At 35.3% G+C, this 23,877-nt stretch overlaps 1 non-coding gene across 1 annotated transcript; it reads right to left on the reverse strand.

Annotated features, from left to right (window-relative positions):
• Positions 1–770: 770 nt before the first annotated feature.
• On the reverse strand, positions 771–842 carry TRNAY-GUA (transfer RNA tyrosine (anticodon GUA)). The gene has a single exon. It is a non-coding gene; the product is annotated as a tRNA-Tyr (tRNA).
• Positions 843–23,877: the final 23,035 nt, after the last annotated feature.

A 23,877-nucleotide genomic window follows, 5' to 3' on the forward strand; every position in this document is an offset into this window, starting at 1 on the left:
CGTAAAATAATTTTTATGTCCAAAGGAATTTAGGAATTGTACAGAGAATATCCAAACCAGAACATATTTTAGTTATAAATATTTTTCCAACACTTTCTCCAAAAATATAAGACTCTAGTCCATAAATTCATTAATAATAATAATAATAATAATAATAATAATAATAATAATAATAATAATAATAATAATAATAATATTTTCCGATCACTAATCGGGTCAAAACCGTGATAGAACTGATATTTAACTCTTGAGGTGAATTTCGGTGATGTCCGGAGGGCCAGATTAACCAAATCCCCTCTCCTCACTTTCACGCTGGGGCCCCCTGGGATCTTTTAAGATGCGGAAGAGAGAGTTGTGTGCGGAAAGCAACGGGAAGCTACCACATTTATCTTCCCCAAGAAAATCTACAAACATGGCATGATGAGTCTTTCCACGGCATAAGATTCCGGACGTAAAAACATCTTATGCGGACCTCTGAAAAAATAACTAAGGAAAAGACTAGTAAAGTGCTTTGTATGAGGTATGGTATTGCACAGAGTCCACCAAAAAATGTATACTCTCTTTGTCAATTGATTTGAATTACGAGTATGTTGTAATTATGGTCTTCCGCTCAACAGAAGACGGTACTCCATGTGTGATCAGTATTTAAATGTAAAACAAACACATAATAAATATATATTATTTTAATGCACCGAAGTACATATGATATTTCCATGCAGATATTCTGCGTCATCATACGATGAAAGAGTAATGGAACGGAGAAAAATTCTTTCCGGCGCCGGGATTTGAACCCGGGTCTTCAGCTCTACGTGCTGATGCTTTATCCACTAAGCCACACCGGATACAACTCCGACGCCGGTCAGAATCGAGTGCACCTCAGCACATGTGTGGACTTCGGTCCTGCGTTCATAGACATCTATGACGTAGTGCAGAGGGCGGCCACAAGAGGGAACCCAAGAGTTGGAGCTTAACCTGAGACGATTCTGACCGGCGTCGGAGTTGTATCCGGTGTGGCTTAGTGGATAAAGCATCAGGACGTAGAGCTGAAAACCCGGGTTCAAATCCCGGCGTCGGATAGAATTTTTCTCCGTTCCATTACTCTTTCATCACATAATAAATAGTTTTCGTTCCTTAAAGAGTCTATACATTTTTTTGGCGGACTCTGTATATGTTAGGCCAGAAACATGGACATCACGATGGAGTAAAGAGAAGCGAATAGACGCATTTGAAATGTGGATATGGAGCGTGTGAAATGGACAGACACAATAAGAAATGAAGTTGTGTTGGAAAGAGTGGGTGAAGAAAGAATGATGCTGAAGTAGATCAGGAAGAGAAAGAGGAATTTATTGAGTCACTAGCTGGGAAGAAACTGCGTACTGAAGGATACACTGGAAGGAATGGTGAACGGTAGATAAGTTAGGGCATATGAAGATATATGATATCTTAAGCTATATGGATCATATGCGGAGACTAAGAGAAAGGTGGAAAATAGCAAAGATTGGAGAATCCTGAGTTTGCAGTGAAAGCCCTACTCTTGGGCAGAAAGCTATGAATAATAATAATAATAATAATAATAATAATAATAATAATAATAATTTTTAAATATAATTCTTCTTCCGGTAAAAGTAAACCACCAAAGAAAAAAGTGAGAGGGGATTCTTAGGATCCCTGTAATTGCAATGTGGACCTCATCAAAACTATTGTCCACACCTGTGGAGTAACGGTTAGCGCGTCTGGTTGCGAAACTAGGTGGCCAGGGTTCGATTCCCGGTTGAGATTTTTTCCGGGGTTTTCCCTCAACCCAATATGAGCAAATGCTGGGTAAATTTCGGTGCTGGACTCCGGATTCATTTCACCGGCATTATCACCTTAATCTCATTCAGACGCTAAATAACTTAAGGTGTTGATAAAGCATCGTAAAATAACCTACTAAAATAAAAAAATCAAAACTATTAAAGTGCCGTTTCCCTGTATGTAAGGTGGCTGTCAGGTAGGGATCTATATCAAGGCGAAATCTCAGACTCATCCGTCAAATACAATTTCTCTTTCATCAGTTTCATCACACTGTAATCACTTCGTTCACCAAAAGAAATTAGTAGGATCTGACCGGAATAGAATCTCTGTGCGTTTCAGCCAGAAGCCGTCGGTTAACCATACTGAACGAACTACACAACCGTAATATCAAGTAGGACTGTCAGCAAGACATTAATCTCTGTTAAAAATAAATCCTTCATCGTTAGACCTGTCCCTCAGCCTCCAGTCTTCGTGATGATTAAATCAAAGACACTTAAATAGGACGGATATGGGAGCCGAGTAAGTCAAAACCTACATAACCTATTGGTTGTGAATCTGAAAGCTCATAGTGTTAGCATTTCAAACCATAGTTAAGGGAGTACACTATTAAGGTTTATGACTGTTACAATTTTCAACTGATCTCAATGATTTTTATATAGTACAAAATGCCGTGCCAAATGTGAAGTAAATTGGTCGTTCTGTTTCCGAGTTACTCGTTATTTTATATTTTAGCCACATATTCAAAGTCCCCCTAAAATTATAAAATTTCACTGTGGTCAATCAAACATTTTCAGTGGATGATTAAACATTACTTTTCATTTCTGAGAGCAGGTTTTCAATTTTTGAATATGGCAATGCATTTTAAAATTCTTAGGTCATAATATATTTTAAAAATTTTTAAAGAGTTTTTTTAAAATGTCATAGCACAATGGTCTTTGCCGGACCGGATGGCTTCATGGTCTAAGGTGCATTCTCCGCACTTCCGAAAGTTCATGGGTTCGATTCCCGGCTCGGACATCCTTCATTGATATTCTGTCTTGTGAGTGTCTCTGTGGAGACGAGTATGATTTTATAGAAAAGAGAGTAATATTTGGAATCCTACTTTTTTATTCTTTCTAATGACTGGGTACGTTGAAAAAATCTTCACTGACCCATTTGTCTTCTGGTGGCTTCCTAATATCAGTCCCATTCAGAAGTGCTGGAAAACAATGGGCAGGATAACAATTTTATTGATAGGTACATTGCGTATCTTTGCGTAGAAATATCACACAAGAGAAATAGCCTATATACTGTCAGTGACACAGTTCATCTGCCCTGGAATGAATGCGGAGTTGGGGTAGTAGTTTCGCACTAGTAGTGGATGGAGGGAAAGTTAGAAATACAATGTAGCATGCGTTATAAAAACATTGATTTACCAATTCCGCGGCACGTTACTACACATGAAAGTTATATTGCTACGTCTTAACGTTGAATATATATGTGTTATTGTTATTTTCTAAAGCCAGGCGTTTGACAATAAAGTCATTTGACCTCTTGCACTCCAATATTTAAAAAAAAAAAAATTATCATGGTCAGCCAATGAAGCACAGATTTTTAGGTGTTCCGAATCCATTTCTTGGTTTGAGTTGCATAATGGACAGTTAGGGGACTGATATATTCCAATTCTATGCAGGTGTTTGGCCAAACAATCATGGCCTGTTGCCAATCTAAATGCAGCTACAGACGATTTTCGTGGTAAATCGGGAATTAACTGTGGATTATGATGCAGAGAGTCCCATTTTTTCCCTTGTGATTCTGTTACCAAATTTTGTTTGTTGAAGTCTAAGTATGTAGATTTAATAAATCTTTTCACAGAGTGATACGTAGATTTAGTAACAGGTCTGTAAGTAGCAGTGCTGCCCTTCTTTGCTAATGCATCCACATTCTCGTTTCCCAGGATTCCACAATGGGATGGTATCCATTGAAATACAATTCTTTTATTGAGTGATATTAATTGAGAGAGCATTTTAGTTATTTCTGCTGTTTGAGATGAAGGTTGTGTTTAGAGACTATTGATAGAATAGCTGCTTTGGAGTCTGACAATATAACTGCATTCTTAAATTTATTGATGTGGCATAGAAGATTCCTGAGACTTTTACTTATTGCAACGATTTCTCCATCAAAACTTGTTGTTCCATACCCAAGAGATCTATAAAGTGAGAAGAGACAGCACGTAACACCTGCACCGGCACCTTGTTCTCTGGAGATCAAGGATCCGTCGGTGTATAAATGAAGCCAGTTTTGTGGAGGGTACCTAATATTAATTGTCTCTAAAAACAACTGTTTCATTATTTCAATGTTTACTTCTGATTTCAGTATTTCTTCTGTTAAATTTAGATTATATTCTACATATATTTAATAGAGTTAAAGCAGCGTTGTCAGACAGAGACTAAACGGAGCGGAGCGCTCCACTAGACTCGTTGCGTACTCCGGTGTTTCCACAGACATAAGCAAGTTCACGCTCCGATTTAGCTCCACGACCGGTTTTGGAGCTTACAACTCTGACACTACTGAGTTAAAGGATTTGGTTTAATTTGTAAGTTTTCTTTTAAATTCGGGATATTGATTTTTGAATATATATATTTACACCAGCAATTCTATTAAACAAACATTCACCTTCGTCTTCCAAGTATAAATGAAGAGAGAGAAATGTTTTTTTTTTTTTGAGAAAATAGAAAGGGGATTAAGCAGAGGGTAGGCCTATTCACACCAAAAGTACCGTTAGCCAGCTGCTTGCTCCAAAGTTAGCGTCACACCTCTTTAAACAACACCCCTAGCTTCCCCAAGGTTCGGGGCAGATGAGCTGTGTCATCGACAGTAGATAACAAGGGGAATTCAATGAGAACATGAAAAGTCAAGGAGAACAAGGAGAAGGCAAGGAGAGTAAGAGGGAGGTAAGAAGAACATGAGGAATATAATGATAACAAGGGGAAGACAAGAAAAACAAGGGGAAGACAAGAAGAACAAGAGAAATACAGGAAAAACAAGAGAAATAGAGGAAGAAGGAGGGAAAAACAGGAAAACCATTGGAAAAGAAGAACAATACAGTGAAGAAAACTGAGGATATAAGGAGAACAAGGGAATACAATGAGGACAAGGGGAATACATGGAGAACAAGGGTAATTCAAGAAAAACAAGGGGAATACAAGGAAAATAAGGGAAATACAAAAAGAACAAGAGGAAGAGAAGGAGAACAAGGGGAATATAAAGAGAAGAAAGAGAGGGGTTGCATCATACCTAGTAAGGAGAAAGACATTCAGCGTATTCCGAATCTCACCGGACCGGTGGACAACAATGACGTCACGCTGCAGCGAATTAGGAACAAAACTGCTGGAAAGATTGATGGCTGTCATGGCGACTGTATAAGTTGTCTGTACTACGCTAGCAAAATTTTGCGAAATTTCCGTACTGCTATCTGGTTCAAAGAAAAGAGAGCATAAACAATTTATTTCTTGAACCGGTAGTAATAACTGGTCCGTTGACATGTTCGCTCATAAGCCATTAACATATTGTTTTTACGTTGTGCTCATTACAAACAATACAGCAGAACACCGCCATGACACAACAGTGCACGATGTCATTCGTCTGCTAATTCCCGCCCTATACAAGAACCAATCAGATTCACTGATGGCGGCTGATGGAGACTGCCACCACCTCTGCAACCTGATGGCACCGGTGCGACACCGGTGGAGCATCAATGACGTCATCGGTGGAATTCGGAACAGCGTGATGCCATAGGATTGCTCACCGGTGAGATTCGGAATACGCTCATAGTTCTATGTCAAAAAACCAACAACACAACCTAGTTGAGGATGAACATGGTCTGCTCTCCCGTGTTTACTACGAGTATTTACGTTTTTTTCACCACCAACGTGGATGCTACTCAGATTTTTTCATTCAGGAACAGACTTAACCAGATGACGTGCATATGACACAAGGCTGCTTGAGAATCAAGCACGTGTCGGCTTGCCAGACAGTCTGCACTTTCATTCACATATGTAGCACACACAATGAATGGCATGATATGCGGCCATTATCACAACGCTACATGGAACTGGAATTTGCTTGCTTCGGAGCGGCTGGCAGCCGGCATTTAAGCCCGCATTTTGTAAACTGATATTGAAGCGCAATGTACGCTACAGTATTGCGGTAGGTCAGTATTCAAAGCATTTATCAACTAAAGAGAGCAATTTACGTCACGAGGACGGTAGGGATTCTTCATTCTCCCGCCAACAAACTTAGCGGGCTCAGCTTCGACTTCCGGCAGGAAGGGGGTGATTTATTTCCCTCTTGACTTCCAAACACTTGTCTCCTATGGCTTCTGCAATTTAGCATGCTACCTGTATATGAATAATTATAAAATGCTATTTTAAACTTAACAAACGAACGACTTTAACCCTCTACACTTACCTGGGGCCTTTTTTGACCCCCCCCCACCATATTTTATTGTTAATATCTACGTCCCTATATTCCGAAACGTTCCAGTAACCTAGATATGCTATCATTCACATTTAAAATTATTATTTCATAATTATATATTGATTATTTTTTCATGTTTAGAGCTAAAAAAAATTTTGGAGACCACGCAGAATAGAAGTCCTTTCTGGTATTGTAATTATTAGAGTTAAAACAAATTGAAGACCTCCCGGAATAGAACTCTTCTGTGGTATTGTAATTATTAGAGTTAAAAAATTTGAAGATCTCCCGGAATAGAACTCCTTCTGGTATTGTAATTATTAGCTCTAAAAAAATTTGAAGACCTCCCGGAATAGAACTCTTTTCTGGTACTGTAATTATTAGAATTAAAAAAAATGAAGACCTCCCGAATAGAACTATTTTCTAGTAATGTAATTATTAGAGTTAAAACAAATTGGAGAACCTCCCGGAACAGAATTCTTTTCTGGTATGTAATTATTAGAGTTAAAACAAATTGGAGGACCTCCCGGAATAGAACTCTTTTGTGGTATAGTAATTATTAGAACTAAAAAATTTGAAGACCTCCGAGAATAGAACTTTTTTCTGGTACTGTAATTATTAGAGTTAAAAAATTTGAAGTCCTCCCGGAATATAACTCTTTTCTGGTATTGTAATTATTAGAGCTAAACAAAATTTGAGGACCTCTCGGAATAGAACTATTTTCTGATATTGTAATTATTAGAGTAAAAAAAAAATGAAGACCTTCCGGAATATAACTCTTTTCTAGTAAAGTAATTATTAGAGCTAAAAAAATGAAAGACCTCCCGGAATAGAACTCTTTTCTAGTAATGTAATTATTAGAGCTAAAAAAATGGAAGACCTCCCGGAATAGAACTCTTTTCTAGTAATGTAATTATTAGAGCTAAAAAAATTGAAGACCGCCCGGAATAGAACTCTTTTCTAGTATGTAATTATTAGAGTTAAACCAAATTGGAGATCCTCCCGGAATAGAATTCTTTTCTGTTATTGTAATTATTAGAGTTAAAAAATAGATACCTCCCGGAATAGAACTCTTTTCTAGTACTGTAATTATTAGAGTTAAAAAATTTAAAGACCTCCCGGAATAGAACTCTTTTCTGGTACTGTAATTATTAGAGTTAAAATATTTGAAGACCTTCGGGAATAGAACTCTTTTCTGGTACTGTAATTATCAGAGTTAAAAAATTTGAAGACCTCCCGGAACAGAACTCTTTTCTGTTACTGTAATTATTAGAGTTAAAAAATTTGAAGTCCTCCCGGAATAGAACTATTTTCTGGTATTGCAATTATTAGAGCTAAAAAAATTTGAAGACCTCCCGGAATAAAACTCTTTTCTGGTATTGTAATTATTAGAGATAAAAAAATTTGAAGACCTCCCGGAATAGAACTCTTTTCTGGTATTGTAATTATTAGAACTAAAAAAATTGAAGACCTCCCCGGAATAAGGATGCAGGCCTAACCAACAAAACTATAATTCACGTTTCAGGAGAAAGAAAATAATTTCAGGGGCATATTTCATTAAGTCTATATCTACTATCATAGCCATTTGACTAAACAAGGATACAAGTTTATTCAGCCATTGAACGCAATTATTTATTGCTATAAATAATTGCTTTATCCACGTACATCACATGTTTCAAGAATTTGCTATCACATCCTTTTTCCCGGAAGGTCTTCATTTAAGGAATGTTGTAAACAAACAAGAAGATCTAAATTTACCATCGCCATCATCATGGTCTTCATCGCTATCCACGTGGTGGGCTGGACAGTTATCTTCCATTTAACAAGAAGCTCGCCCATCTTCGAGAGTCCAGTATTTCAAAATTGTGTTCAAGTTCATTATCCTACTCGCTATCCCTTCTATAGAGAGAGTCAAACCTAAGTTTCCGGCATTCTTACCGAGCCACGAGGTTGCTTTTTGACGGTCAAGACGTTGGGTTTTCCCGATTAGCTGTTTCCTCTTTGTTCATACTATACCGGCGAAACAATATTGTACCGAAACTTTGGATTTTCAATCTATGGTTTTGAAGTGTGTTAAGAAAAAAGTACAGTATTTACAACCACAGATGCACAGTACAAAAGCATTTTCCTTGTTGAAACGTATATACTGAAGAAGTCGTAAGAGTTGTGTTTACGCTTTAGGCTACGATCCTTCTTATAGAGAACAAAAACTTTCTGTCACGTATTAATTTAGTAATTTAACACACTGGTTCAATAATTATACAGCATCTGAATAATAAAGTAGAAACTTTCTGCGCTTGAATGTGAGTTCGATTCCTTCTTGGGCAGATTACCTGGTTGAGTTTTCTCCGAAGTTTTTTTTCAATTGAAAATCAAATATCAGGTAACCACACGGCGAAATTTCCGCCTAATCTCTCTAAATACCATCTCTCGACGCTACATAATTAGTAGTTGATACAGTATCATTAAATAACTGACTAAAATGCAACTTGAGTTTTCTCTCTTCTTATGAGATAGGACTCGCCCTTATTTGTTTACGACGATACTACCATCGTAGGTGTAAGATATGGACTCGTCCTTATGTTTGTTCTGTACATGACGTCACTATCTCCTGTTTCACAGTCCGACAGCAGTACTACTATTCTCCAACCAGAAGATTAATCGTGAAAGGAATGTGCTTACTATTGCGTCATCTATTCGAGCAAAGTATTACCGTTATAAGGTCAGTTTAAAAAACATGTGCTCTCGTGCATATGTTATTTCCTGTATGGAGGGATTAAAAGACCAGGAGATTAACCGTGATCTAATTTTGTAACTAGAGTAATATAAATATGTGTGTATCAGTGTTATCGTTTGTGATTTGAGAGTTAGCCAATGGAGATGCGTGTACCCACGTGTGTGACCTTATGACAGCTTATGACATCAACATTCATTCACAGCATTACCCCGCTGCGTCTCATTCCCCTGAGACTTTTATCTTATCTCAGCTTCTTGTTACACATAAAATCTGAAATTTTCCCGTTCGTAGCTTCAATAAAGGCGTAGTCACGTCAAAAGATGGGAGAAGTTGGAACGATAATTTTTTAATTCACAGATCATTGGACTACCTATAGCTAAAAAGACCGATAAGAGAGGATAAAGTAGATGAGTGCATTATAACAGACATTGGAATGATCAATTTTGCGTGAAGACGGTACAGATTTGGTTTAATCAGTGAAATGCTACTACATAACTGATGACATCCCTGGAATATGGTTGTAACTAACATAAGTTAACTATAATTCATGTTTTAGGAGAAAGGAAAAGAATTTCATGAGAATATTTCGTTAAGCCTAAATTTAATGTCACAACCATTTGACTAAACAAGGACACAAGTTTATTCAAACATTGAACGTAATATGCAAATCTAGTCTTTCAGGTAAAGATTCGTGTAAAGCAGATTTGAATAATTTCAAGGGAAAAATTTTTCCGGGGCCAGGTATCGATCCCGGGACCTCTGGACCGCTGGTACGTTCAACCAGAGGTCCCGGAATCGATACCCGGCCCCGGAACAATTTTTCTCTTGAAATTATTCATTGAACGTAATAATTTCTTGTTATAAATAGATGCTTTTAAATTACTTTTTTCGTCTACATTACTTAAGCCTATTTCAAGAATCTGGTGTTACATCCTTTTCCCGGGGAGGTCTTCAATTAGGATCCCATTACTTGAGGTTTGCAATGTTGGTTTAAAAAATATCACGTGAGTCAGAGCGAAAAGATCAGAAGAATGGAATTCTTGAAGGTTGTTGCTGATTACGATTATGGTGACGATGGCGTTGAAGAAGAAGCTTCAGATTCTTGGAATCTATTCTATTCTTATCTTATTATTCTCAGCCTATATTTGAAATCTTGCTCCTGCCTTTCACATCCCAGAACAAATGTAGGAATTTCATAGGACCTAGAAAAATCTAAATTTGGCACTGGCAATTTAACAAATTCTAATCCAGTTATTCGGAACCTCTAAGATCTTAACTGTCTGCTTTATTGTCACAAACTACTTGTTTACTCAAGTGAATGACAGGAGGAGATTTTTACTCTCCAAAATCTTTCTAAATATTTCCGTATGCAGTGCCAATAAAAAGTATGAAATGATTAGTTAAATATTGTTCGCTATAGTAAAGTATGGCGAAGTAACTTCAGTGTCATTTACGAATTATCTTGAATGAATAACATAATACCTTTATTTCTTAATATCCCAATTTTTATGATTTAATGAAACTTCTAAGAGATAGCTTATTTGCCCAATTTTTGAATTGAAAATGAATAGGCTAAAAGAAAACTTCGGCCGATAAATTATTTCACTTATGACGTATTACGTGACATGATATATGAGCAAGGTCCTAATACAGAGACATTATTATGACGTGAGGCGAGAAAAGGGCGGGTCACTTGGCCCACTGCTAGCGTGGTTTCCGGCGAGCGTGTAACCATTTCTCCGGCAATTCTACAATACATAACAGAAGGCTACTAACAACACATTTTCAATAATTTGGACTTACTATATTCACAGTCGTTGCTGAAAATGACCCCTATTTGCCGTCACACACAACCGACATCTGATAAACGAATGAGCAACACTCTGAAGTTCCACATCATTGATAGTCTCGATTTCTTCTCCTATGTAGTCTGCTAATTGTTTCGGCAGAAGGCACAAGTCTGTTGGGAAACTTTATTCGAAATTTACGTCTTGTTTTCGCACACGACCTTCTGCCTTTTATGTACGTATTTTACGTACACATACACACGTTCACGCAATGGGAATTTGTTGGTAGGTATTACCTAAATACACAATAATCATTAAACTTTATACATTAACTTTGTACACCTAAAGAATCAAGACTTTTGTAACACTTGTGACTACAGCGAATACCATATGGCGACTGAGGATCTACGCCGCACTTCTAATAGCCTCCCGCAGACTGCGCAGGGAGTGTGCCGCCAGTAACCCGCCGTTTTCTCGCCTCACGTCATAATAATGTCTCTGTACAAACCTTATCGTTCCAGATTCGAAGAACTAGGACTAATTTTAGCGATTCTCCATTTCAAAAATTCTTCTCTAAGTAAGGGGCACTAGAATTGAGTTTTGAAATTTTTACAATTTTAAATTGGTTTATTTCATTTTTCAACTGTTTCTCAGATGCATTAAGAACAAGATGAGAGAAAATTTTCAGTTCAATTGGACTGCCAGTTTCGAAGTTAATTTCATTTTAGATGAAAATTAGTGATGTACCATAATCGAAATGTTTCATGCGCATTACATTTAAATACAGCAAGTTCATATTTTTTTTTCTCACGGACTCTGATTCACGGGCAATATTTAACGTCGAGAAAGTCATAATATTTAGGCTAGTTTAGGCACAATAAATTTTTGAAAACCAGACATTTATTCTCATTTTTATTAACATAATAGTTTTTTTCATCTCATAATTTTCAAAATAACATTTCTCAACGTTATATCTCAGACAATATGTGTATGGACACGTACGAATATTTTTTTATTGAATTTGGTGAAAACTGCACGCGCATGAAGAATTCTGAACATCATAAATGTAGTTTCCAGGAAAAGGGAAATTTCGACGGCCCAGTTCAAAAGAGAAACAACTCAAAATTTAAAGTTTTGGGAAACCTTAATTTTAAAGCTTCATATTGCTGTTAAAAATTCGTGTGAGACACTCTAATTTGAAATTTATAGTAACTATCATTAACTGAACTGGACCATCGATTTGTGAAAAGAGATGCAATACTGACATATGGAACACGTCTATATAAAAATCCCCCCTGGATTTAAAAAAAAACGTAGAGAAAAAAAAAGAACCTTCTACTATCAACTTCCTAGTGCCAAAGGAATATTAATATTTTTTTATCACTTTTTGTAAGAACTCAGTCCTAGATTCCCTTAAGATGATTCGGCCCATTCAGACATGATAAAATGGAGGTATGACAGTAATGGAATAATGATAGAACCTGTATCTCAACTGTTACAAATATAAGTTATATGATTTACGTCATTGAAATTTCTACGGTTATTTTTATAAGCTTAGAGCTACGTCACAGTAAATCATTGCCATCATTATTTATAATCGAAAATTCAACTTACATCCTCTTTCCACTGAACTCCATGCTCTAATGCTTGTTTAAGAGAAATATTTGAAATATGTGAAACAAAAAAAAAATGGGCGATTATTCAGGAATATTTCTTTCCTGAAGTAATTATTCAAAACCTCATAACGATTTGAAGATAGATTTTCCTTTTACATTTAGATTAATAAATATATACTGTAGATGCAAAAGAGGTGACTCCCCAATTTGTTCGAAAAGACATTCCTTCAACTATAGAAAAAGTTCAAGCTACTCTTCTTAGCAGTATTTTGGTCTATTGTCCTAAACTCTTCTTTATTTCAATTCTAAATCACAAAATTTTTTAATGTGGCACTCCTGTCATTGTTTCTTTAAATTCAGGGAAACGACCCCTCCAACCTGTAGTAAAAGTCTAAGTTCTATTTTCCGGAATACGAGACAGATATGTACAGTAGCGGCAAAAAAACCGGACCGACCCTTGTAGCAGAGTTCAGAGCCTTGTTCACTCCAGAGCACGGTAGACTGGTAACTAAGACTTTCGTGGTTCGAATCCTCCCTGGGAAGGAAACTTTTTTGTTCCTTATTCAAATTTATTCCCATTTTTGTTCCTTATTCAAATTTATTCCCAATACTTTTCGATTGCTGGTAAAATTCATGTTCTGGGAATAATAAGTTAATTAAGTAGTAAAATATCGCTACAATCGAAAAGTATTTGAAATAAATTTGAATAAGGAACAAAAAAAAGTTTCCTTCCCAGGCAGGATTCGAACCACGAAAGTCTTAGTTACCAGTCTATCGTGCTCTGGAGTGAACAAGGCTCTGAAATCAGCTACAAGAGTCGGTCCGGTTTTTTTTTTTTGCCACTACTTATATCTATTAGAGATACAGTGACTTTAAAACTTCATTTAAACATCACGGGCAAGCTTATATTTCAATTATGCCAGCATAGATAAATGTGCAACGAAAATACAATCTCTGTACACAAGATAGAAATATTCGAAGCCAATACGTACAAAAATATTTGTGGGATTTTGTATGGTACTGAAATACCTACCTGAAGACCAATTTTATTCCTTAACATGTAGTATAACCTTTTCCTTGTGACCGTTGAAAAGAGATCGTAATAACGTTTCTGGTAAAGAATCTGTAGATTATGTTGTCTATTCTCAACAGCGACTCGTTTTCGTTTGTCCTACATCATCTATACTTGTAGTACTCTTTTTCTGTCATACTGACCACAAATATCAAGTCTCCTGAAGTCTTCCACAGCATCGATGCAGTAGCAACAGAAAGTTCTTGCACCACTTCGTCATTAAGAGATCCCTGGGTGGTTTTGTGGAAAAGTCTTTGATACAAATTCATTATTGTTCGAATAAGCTCTGCCCGGGCCGACGGGCTATTGAAGCAGAAGACAGCCTCAGCATTCCAAAATTCTACGTCTAACAATCCTGATAAGTTATTTGGTATCTTAAAAAATATCAATTATAATGCCATAAAGCTTTCAAGTGTAGACAGCTGGTCAAGATTTACGACATTTTTCCAGGAAATTAATTTATTTTTGCAATAGAAAATGGTGCCAAAATGACGATAAGACTAAATTTTTGTTTATAATGGTAACCAATTCATAACCCTGATGTTATAATAAAGTCAAAAGTAAAACCAACCCCATGACAAGCCAATCGGCCCAGAGGATGGCGAGAAGTTAAGGCTCCCACTTTTACAGACAATCTGCATTAATGGCAGTAGGGATCCAATCTTACGTGTCGGCTTCCTTTTCCCCCAAGGAAATAACCCTGGTACCCGTTACTGTTAGAGGCTGAGTAGCTCTCAGGTCGTAGTGCGACTGGAAGAATTAGATCAGTAGAAAAATCCATGATCCCCATCGGCTTAGAGCGTTACGTCCTAATCGCGACGTTACCGCAAGCCTGCTAACGTTGCAATACATATTAATGTAAGCAGATTCTGACACAGATAGATCATGCCAGGACTACAAAATTAAATGGAAAAAAATGAAATACTGAACTTCATTTCGTTCAGTGTCTTGTGACATGAAAGCATAGTAAATATTGAAAATATATTTTACTTCAGTACCAGAGAGAGAAAGAGAGAGAGGGAGAGAGAGAATATTTGAAAAAAAAAAAAGTTTACCTTAACATAATAAGCGCTAGAACTGTTAAATATATAAATTATAATAATTTTCAACCTTATGGAGGTAATTCCTACATTTAAATATTATCAGAATCGCTTACGAACAATGATTATTATTATTATTATTGGTAATAATCTTCCAAAATGTTTTTACGCATTCTTAACGTCATGTCCTCAGCATGTAACCTATGTATGGATACATTTTTCTTTCGACGTACTTCAATTACAATATTGAAGTTAAATAAAGGACCAAAGGAAAAGGTAGTTTGTAGGATATCTTATTATGTAACATTTCCATTAAAACTGAATTTGCACATGTAGTTAATTAAAAATGTTAATTACAAATATAAAGAAATTAAGAGGATAAATTGGCAAAAGAAATCACAGTTTCCATAAATGGAGAAGTGACACGCATAATCTTCTCTAATACATGAAGAAAAAGCGTGAGGCGGAGGGGGCCATGAACAACAGAACAGGATTGAGGCTAAGAAAAAGAAAAAGAGGAGGCCGAAGAGAAAAACGAGAGCAGGAGAAAGCCAAATAGAAGAATAAGAACAAGGTGGCCAGGGAGACCAAGAGGGACAGATTAAAGAGAAGTACGAGGGAAGTGAGACAAGGAGTAAACATAGAAGGATAAGAAGAATAAGAGGGAGACAAAGGGAGAAAAAGGAAAGCACAAGAGGAGGAGGACAAAAAGGATCACAAGGGGAGGAGGATTATGGGAAGAACAGGAGGTTTTTGAGAAAATTAAGATCAGGAGTTTTATGAAAAAAAAAAACAAAGGAACGAGGATTATGAGAACAAGGGAGAAGATCCAATGTAAACCTTTGTTTGTCATTTTACGTATTTTGACTATTTATAATCTTTATAAATCTCTTAGTCTTTGTACTTGATTCCTCAGCAAATTTTGACTTTAGATTAAACAAGACCCAATATAGTTACTTGTATCTAGAACCTATCGTTTATAAGTTGATTGAAAATGTAAAACACTTAAATAAAAATAAATTTTAAAAATAGAATATACACATGGTTGGTAAAGCATTCTTCTTATTCAACTAATGAATTTTTTAATTTTAATTCATGTAATATTAATAATGTAATTTATTTTTAACCTTAGCTGCGTTGAAAGGATCAATTGCTCTCCTGAAGAATCACCTATATTCGAAATCAAACTAAGTTCAGTAGCATTCTTTACTTTTTTTGTAACACTTACCTCTCTAAAATAAGTATATTTCCCCTAATCTCAAAAAATTATTTGCAGCTATGTACTTGTAGGAATTTCATTGTTAAAACAAAATTAATGGTTCAGTGAACTTGTAAAAATTTCTGTGCTTAAGAACTCTTTGTCCCTTGTGGCAGCTGACGATTGGTGAGAAGATTTATTTATAATCACTGCTATTTTAAATCTTAACCTTGTGAATTTCCTGTACGTGCTTAAAGATAAATAAACGCTACTATTACCACAGTCTAGTATATGCAGTCACGAAACTCAATACGTAGTAAATATGCATCCATAGATAGTTGCTAACCACTAGGATCGCTACTATTGCCTCATTATAGACAATGCGAAATCGTGCCTGCACAGTCTCTTGTTCCTAGTACCCTCACAAATCAAGCTTCGTGACTGTATATACTGTACTAGACTGTGCTATTACTATTTGAGAAGAATAAGAGGAGACTTAGGTCTATGAGGAGAAGAGACTTAAAACAAGAACAAGAGGAGGAAGAGGCTTATGAGAAGAGCAAAAGAGGAGGTTTATTACAACACCGAGAGGAGGAAGTTTATGAGAAAAACAAGCGGAGGAGGCTTATGCGAAGAACAAGGGGATGAGGTCTATATATATTTAGTAAGGATAACAGGATGAAGTGTCTTAAGAGAACAACAAAAGAAAGAGGCTTATGACTAGAGTAAGAGGAGGAAGTTTATGAGAAGAATAAGGGGAGAGGCGTATGTGAAGAACAAACGAAGGAGGCTATGAGAAGAACAAGAGGAGAAGGTTTATGAGAAGAGGAAAAGGCTTATGAGAAAAAGAGAAGGCTTACGAGAAAAATAGAAGGATATTTATGAGAAGAGGAGAAGGTTTATGAGAAGAAGAGGAGAAGACATGAGAAAAAGAGAAGGCTTACGAGAAAAATAGAACGAGATTTATGAGAAGAGGAGAAGGTTTATGAGAAGAAGAGGAGAAGACTTATGAGAAAAAGAGAAGGCTTACGAGAAAAATAGAAGGAGATTTATGAGAAGAGGAGAAGGTTTATGAGAAGAAGAGGAGAAGACTTATGAGAAAAAGAGAAGGCTTACGAGAAAAATAGAAGGAGATTTATGAGAAGAGGAGAAGACTTATGAGAAAAAGAGGAGAAGACTTATGAGAAAAAGAGAAGGCTTACGAGAAAAATTGGAGATTTATGAGAAGAGGAGAAGGTTTATGAGAAGAAGAGGAGAAGACATGAGAAAAAGAGAAGGCTTACGAGAAAAATAGAACGAGATTTATGAGAAGAGGAGAAGGTTTATGAGAAGAAGAGGAGAAGACTTATGAGAAAAAGAGAAGGCTTACGAGAAAAATAGAAGGAGATTTATGAGAAGAGGAGAAGGTTTATGAGTAGAAGAGGAGAAGACTTATGAGAAAAAGAGAAGGCTTACGAGAAAAATAGAAGGAGATTTATGAAAAGAGGAGAAGGTTTATGAGAAGAAGAGGAGAAGACTTATGAGAAAAAGAGAAGGCTTACGAGAAAAATAGAAGGAGATTTATGAGAAGAGGAGAAGGTTTATGAGTAGAAGAGGAGAAGACTTATGAGAAAAAGAGAAGGCTTACGAGAAAAATTGGAGATTTATGAGAAGAGGAGAAGGTTTATGAGAAGAAGAGGAAAAGGCTTATGAGAAAAATAAGAGGAGATTTATAAGAGGAGCAGGAGAGGGCTTAAGAAAAGAATAAGGGGATGTTATGGGAGATCACAAGAGGAAACTTATGACAATAATAGGAGGAGGCTAGGGAAAACAAGAGGAGGAAACAAAGATAAAGAAAGAACAAAACAAGAAGGTTAAAGATGTCTGGAGGAGAAAACAAGAGGGATAAGAGAAGGGCGCTAAGAATAACAAATTGGAGAACATCGGGGTGAGGTTAAGGAGGATCAAATGTGGAGGACAGACCAAGGAGGAGCAGGCAAAGAAGAAGGAGGAGGAGATTTAAGAGGGTGCAAGGAAGAAAGTAAAGGGAATAAGAGGAGAAGGCAGGACAGAGAGAATCACGAAAAGAGGAAGACAAGGAAAAGAACAGGAGACTAAGGAAAATGCTACTTAGTAGGCTGAAGGATATTCTGTTCTCGTACCTAGCTAGTACTTATTTATGTATTCTTATAATCTATATTCAGAATGACAAGCGTTGTTCTAATATTTCATATTTTTATTTTGTAAGAAAGGAAGGTGAAATGAAACAGGTATTTATTACACAACAAGTAACTACAGGTTTAGAACGACTTCACATATATACATATACAAAAAACCATACACTCCTCTTCCTAAGGTAAAAAAAAAAGGAATCTACAATCAACTCAACACTACTTACGTTGTAAGGTTATAGTATCTAGCATTTTATTAATAAAAACGAAAAGAAAATTTTTCTATGGACTTCTCCTTTTTAATAGAAATTAAAAATAAACATAACATTTTGTTGAATATTTGCCTACATGCAATCGTAACATGAACATTGATGGCACATATTATTGTATTTTTTTCCTTCAAAAACATCCACATCAACTCGTAGAATTGTTAATTTTTAATCAAGTGTTGTCTTGTTGTTTTATTATTACTCCTTATTAATACGTATAGCAGCTAAGGATTTATTCATTTCTTGTACAATGGACACTGTCAAAATTTTGGCGTTGTTCTATGTCTAAGTCAATAGTTATCTACCTATATACTATTTATTATAATTATAATATATACGATCACATGATTATATGACACAGACTGTACTTAAAAGTAATAATTCATACATTCACACAAATGCCGTCAGTTAAGAAAGCTACGATTTTTTTTCATCAGTATACGAAGACACACACATTGGTATTAAACATGAGAAAAACTTAAAATTGAATAAACTTTCAGTTAACAATTGAAGCCATACTTAACAGCCTTGAGTTAAATGTAAGGTGTTTTACATTTCTTAGTAGTAAACACGAGAGGTATTCAAACTTTCTGCCTTTGGATTAGCATTAAATTTAAAAAAAGAACTAATTACTGTCTTACACTAAAACAATATTAATTCAGTAGGGGAGAGTCGGGTAGTATCGAACATCGGGTAATATCGGACATTGAGTTTATTTCATCTACTACACGATGATAGTACCTGATTGACATGGTTACGTTTCTGTGATGTCGCATAGAGAAACGTAACCATGTCATTCAGGTACTATCATATTGTGGTAGATGAAAGAAACGCACTGTCCGATACTACCCGACTCTCCCCTAATTATTACAAATCATTAATCGTTACTTAATATTTCCAGTTTCGGAGAATTTAAAATACTGTACCAATCAAAATTATTCCTAATTTAAAAATTCTTGCATTTCCTTTGAAGCTAATCATATCCTGTTAAAAGATGGTACAACGGCAGTTTTTTAATCTGGCCTCTTACATATGTTGCGCAGAAGAGTATACTTTTATCAGAGATAAATAGAATAATGCTTATAACTCGTGTTTACAGACATACGCCAAGATAATTTTTGGTAGCTTTAAATATGTTTCAAAACATTCAACGATCATCAGGTCGAAATATTAAAACTGTTGAAATTAACGTTATGTGAAGATAAATTATATTGGCATAAATTATGGTTAGTTACACGAAAACAGATACCACAAAAATATAATTTTATGTCAGTAACATGTAATGATTTCAAATTCGAAATATCGAAATGGCACAACGTTTAGTATCTCGAAATATTAGTAACTGTCTTACATATTACAACGATAAGTACAATTAGAGGTTTGTATTGTTTATATTATAGTTTAAAAATAAAATAACAAGAAGAAGATATTTAAATATTTAAGAATCAAACATATTAAAATATAACGTTTAAATATTGTGTGACATTTCTGTTAATAAATGCCAGTTTTAATTATATTTTCACTTACTTACTGACAACCAATGAGTGTCTCATTCTTTTTCTACATGATAATTGGGCTACAATCACAACAACCACTCTGGAAAAAATCACACAACCAACAACAGGAGGTTACCATGCATAAGTACATAGGCTGTGTTCGCTCATGGAGGCAAAAGCGACTATTTTGTATACAAAGAAGAAGCAATGGTATAAACTAATATAAAAATTTCTTTGTGCACTTCTAAAATTTTATTATACAAAGTGCGCAAAGAAAACGCTACACTATCCATTAATAATTCGGAATCGAGAAGTATATACCCAAAACTTCAAAAAAATACAAGAAACAAATTATATTTTAATTTTAAAGTTTCCATGTTATTAAAATTCTTTGTTTTCAATAGTATCGGGTCAATATTACTACTTGTACAACTGCTTTTGGTTTTCATCATATACAGCGTCCCTTGGTACATTTAACGATTAAGTGTAAAATTACTAATAATTTAATAGGTCCACCCATGACTCCTTATGTATGTCAATGTTTTTACATATCTTTTGCGTATACGTGGACCTTTTACGTCAGATCCTGTATCACAGGTTAGAGAGCTAAGAACGAGTGTTTTGTGCAGTACACCCCTGTTACAACGATGATTCGATTACATTATTGTACACGTTATTTACTCAATAACGGGCCATTGAACGACTGCTGGTCTACAAAAGCAAATGGCGTTCTACAACTACAAATTTTAATCATTTTATTTTCAGTAACTAGGCCCTATGGTACCTACTGTTTGCCATTATCTATATTTAAATATGTAAATAGCGTGAACATGTTTTATCTGGTCAACGTTATACCATGGGAAGTACTGAAGATTTAAACTGAAAAAAAAAATTGTAAATATTCTAGCATGACAATAAAAAAAATCAATAGGTTGTAGGTCTATTAAATATTATTACAATTCTTGCAATGTTTAGTTCTCAATGTAAATCCAAGAAAACGCGACGCCATCCACTTTTAATTCTTACATTTCTTTATTTTAAAATATAAATAACAAATATGTTACAATCTACATGAACTGTGAATCTTTAAACACAATTGGAATCTAAAAAACGATGTGAGAATTTCTCTTAGAAATTCACCATTCATTATATTTTTTAGCAAATTTAAGAACAAAGTGGAAGAAAACTTTTTGTGATAAATATTTAAAGCTAACAAAATAACTTTTCATACAACCCTCCCTCCCTCCCAATCCGCCCCAATTTTTTTTTACAGTAATGCTTTTACAACTAATCACATTTTCTGATATGGCAAAGCAGCAGGAGTGTAGATTTCGATGTCGTCTATCCGTTATTTGAAGTATTTATTTCTAATACATTGATCTCTTTTAAGTATTAAGCTGTACGTATAACTATGAATTTCTTGGTGTGTTAATACGTAATGATCCTACAATTATATATACAAGAGAAATAGGCTCATAAAGATAGACTGTTCACAACCACACTTCAAATTTACTGAAAAAAAAAAAGTTCCGAATTTCTTGATACGAACTTGAGAGAACAGATCGCATTTGACGTTATCAAATTAATCCACAATGTATACCGTATTTAAAGTTTCACTAAAGGCAAAGAGTTATTAACACCTGACAAATTTTCATACGAAATAATTTAATTAGAAAAATAAGCTCCAGAAAAATGATTTACACACATTAAACTGGAAGTTATTTCTTTCAAAGTTTACTCTCCTATTCGTGTTTTAGGTTATCTCTCGCATTACTTTAAGTGTAAATATAAAATAATGATATAGGGTAAAGTTGCCTATTTCCGTGATACCCCTAATCCCGTGATACTTTTTTAAAATTGGATGTCCGTTAAAGCTTTGCCGTTCGACCATAGCTCCAGACATCTTTCTCGAAAGAGTGCATCTTTCGTCTAATTTTGAGACATCGGTGAACTTCCTAGCAAGATACCCAACCTCGTGACATTCAGTAAAAAAAAGTATCACGGAATTAGGAGTATCACGGAATTTGGCAACTTTACCCTGCAGGGTCCTTAATATAAAAGGCTGCCGTAGCATGGGATCTGGCTCCCGGGTATTAGGTCGAGCATCAGCCGGTAAAATGCTACCTATAACGGCGGAAGCAGAAATAATGGATTATGAAACCATATATACAAGCTTGTTATCGCGAGAATATGTTGTCGCTCACTCGTCTACGCTGTTCAATTGAATTTCTTCTTATTTCATGCTCAATATTAGCCTGGAGTTCTTCTAATGTGTGCATGTTTGTATTTTCTCCGTTAAAACTCTTCATGTTCGGGTATGGTTTTTCGTCCAATATTGAAATTTCATCACTGGTCTTTGTATAGCACTGCTTTAAGTTTCAATAAATTCTTTTCGAGTAGAACTGTTTTTCAAGTTTTTACACACACACACACAAAAAAAACACGAACAGTTTTAACGGAGAAAAGACAAAGTGTTTCGAACGAATCCACACACATAGAGAAACTCAAGGCTAATGCTGAGCATGAAATACGAAGAATTTCAGTTGATGAGCTTAGACGAGTGACAACATATTCTCGCGATTATCAAGCTTGTATACGGGCGGAAGGACAACATTTTCAACATCTAGTATATGATGTGTTTCATAATCTATTTCTGTTTCCGCTGTTGTAGGGAGAATTTTACCGGCTAATGCTCGACTTCTCGCCCGGGAGCCAGATTCCGTGCTACGGCAGCCATATATAAAAGGATCCTGCATTAAATTATAATTGGAATTATCCAGTCTCTCTTTGACCAAGACTTCAAAATAATGGTATTATTATTATTATTATTATTATTATTATTATTATTATTATTATTATTATTATTATTATTAATGTAGACCTAGACCATATGGGCAATAATATTTGTAATAGAGACTAATTATATTTTTACAATTACAATCCCTTGTTTAAGGTTCCATGAAAACAAAGGGTGATAAAAATAAAGGGAGAACGGTGTAATAAAATGGAACGGAAGGTTAAACTTTCGGAAGATTTTGACTTATGGCTACTTTTTCTGTAATAAATATCACAGACTCTGATGACAATATAATTTTGGTCCTTTTTGTTAGCAGCTGCTAGAATAAGAAGATAAGACTTGGTTATTATGCCTAAAAACAGTTGAAATATTGCAATAGGGAGATTTATGTTCGAACGGAGGATGTTTCGGTAGTTTAACTATTTGCTATTTAATTTAGTAGGCCTACAAAATGCAGATTGTCTTTGGAAATGAATTCATATCTTACTGATGAACGTTATGAATATGTAGGCACCTACAGCATTTTAATTTTAGACACAATCCATCTTGTTCAAAATTAATTAGAAAATAGTTGATCTATTAAAAATTCCACCGCCATAAAATAACAGTAATCCTACCTCAACTGTTCTTTAGATAGAAGCCGATCCACCGTACTTGAAGCATGACCTTGTCATCTCGCGCAGATTAGGTCGGCAACACGTGGAAGTCATACAGAGTAGACGCATTTTCGTACACAGCGCATTCAAGGTCATGCTTCAATCCCGAACTTCCTATATTTTCGACAGAATCTGCTATACAGTGTTTATGGCATAAAATATAGCCGTGAAGAAGAATTTTTGGGAACTTTTAAATTTCCGTATCATTTTCATTCCACTGTTACTCAATTTATCGTTTGATTGCTCTCTGTCTACAGACGAAATTAAAATAATAAGCGATTAGGCCTATTGTCCATCAGAAAGAGTCAATTTGTCCTTTGTTGAAAACATCTCAGGAACGAATGATATGAAAATGAAAGTTGTACAATGTGGCAATGACTTAGGCATTATTTATGTAAGAAGCCAGAATTTTTTGAAGAGAGAGAGAGAAAGGCCAATTGATTTTGTACGGAGCTACACATAAGTTACTATGCTGCCATAAATTATTTTAGCGAAATCCGAAGAAAGTCTAAATACTTACGCGAAATAGGACTATAGTATATTGTGAATAAGAGGAGAGATACAGGAATACGAAAAGCATGTGAGTCATAATTTTTACGGAGTTCTGTATTTAGTTATTTTGTAATTAGATATTCAAACACAAACACCAGTAAGCCTACAATGTTTTACAATAATTGAAGTACTTTATACATAGCTTACTTGAATTTTTCAACCTAGTAATAACTTTGTGATGTAGGAATGGAATGAACTTTTATGCTTTCTTATTATAATCATAATATTTAGTGTAGGATATATTTACCGTATTATATT

The sequence above is a fragment of the Periplaneta americana genome, chromosome 2, assembly GCF_040183065.1.
Source record: "Periplaneta americana isolate PAMFEO1 chromosome 2, P.americana_PAMFEO1_priV1, whole genome shotgun sequence".
Taxonomy (NCBI): Eukaryota; Metazoa; Arthropoda; class Insecta; order Blattodea; family Blattidae; genus Periplaneta; species Periplaneta americana.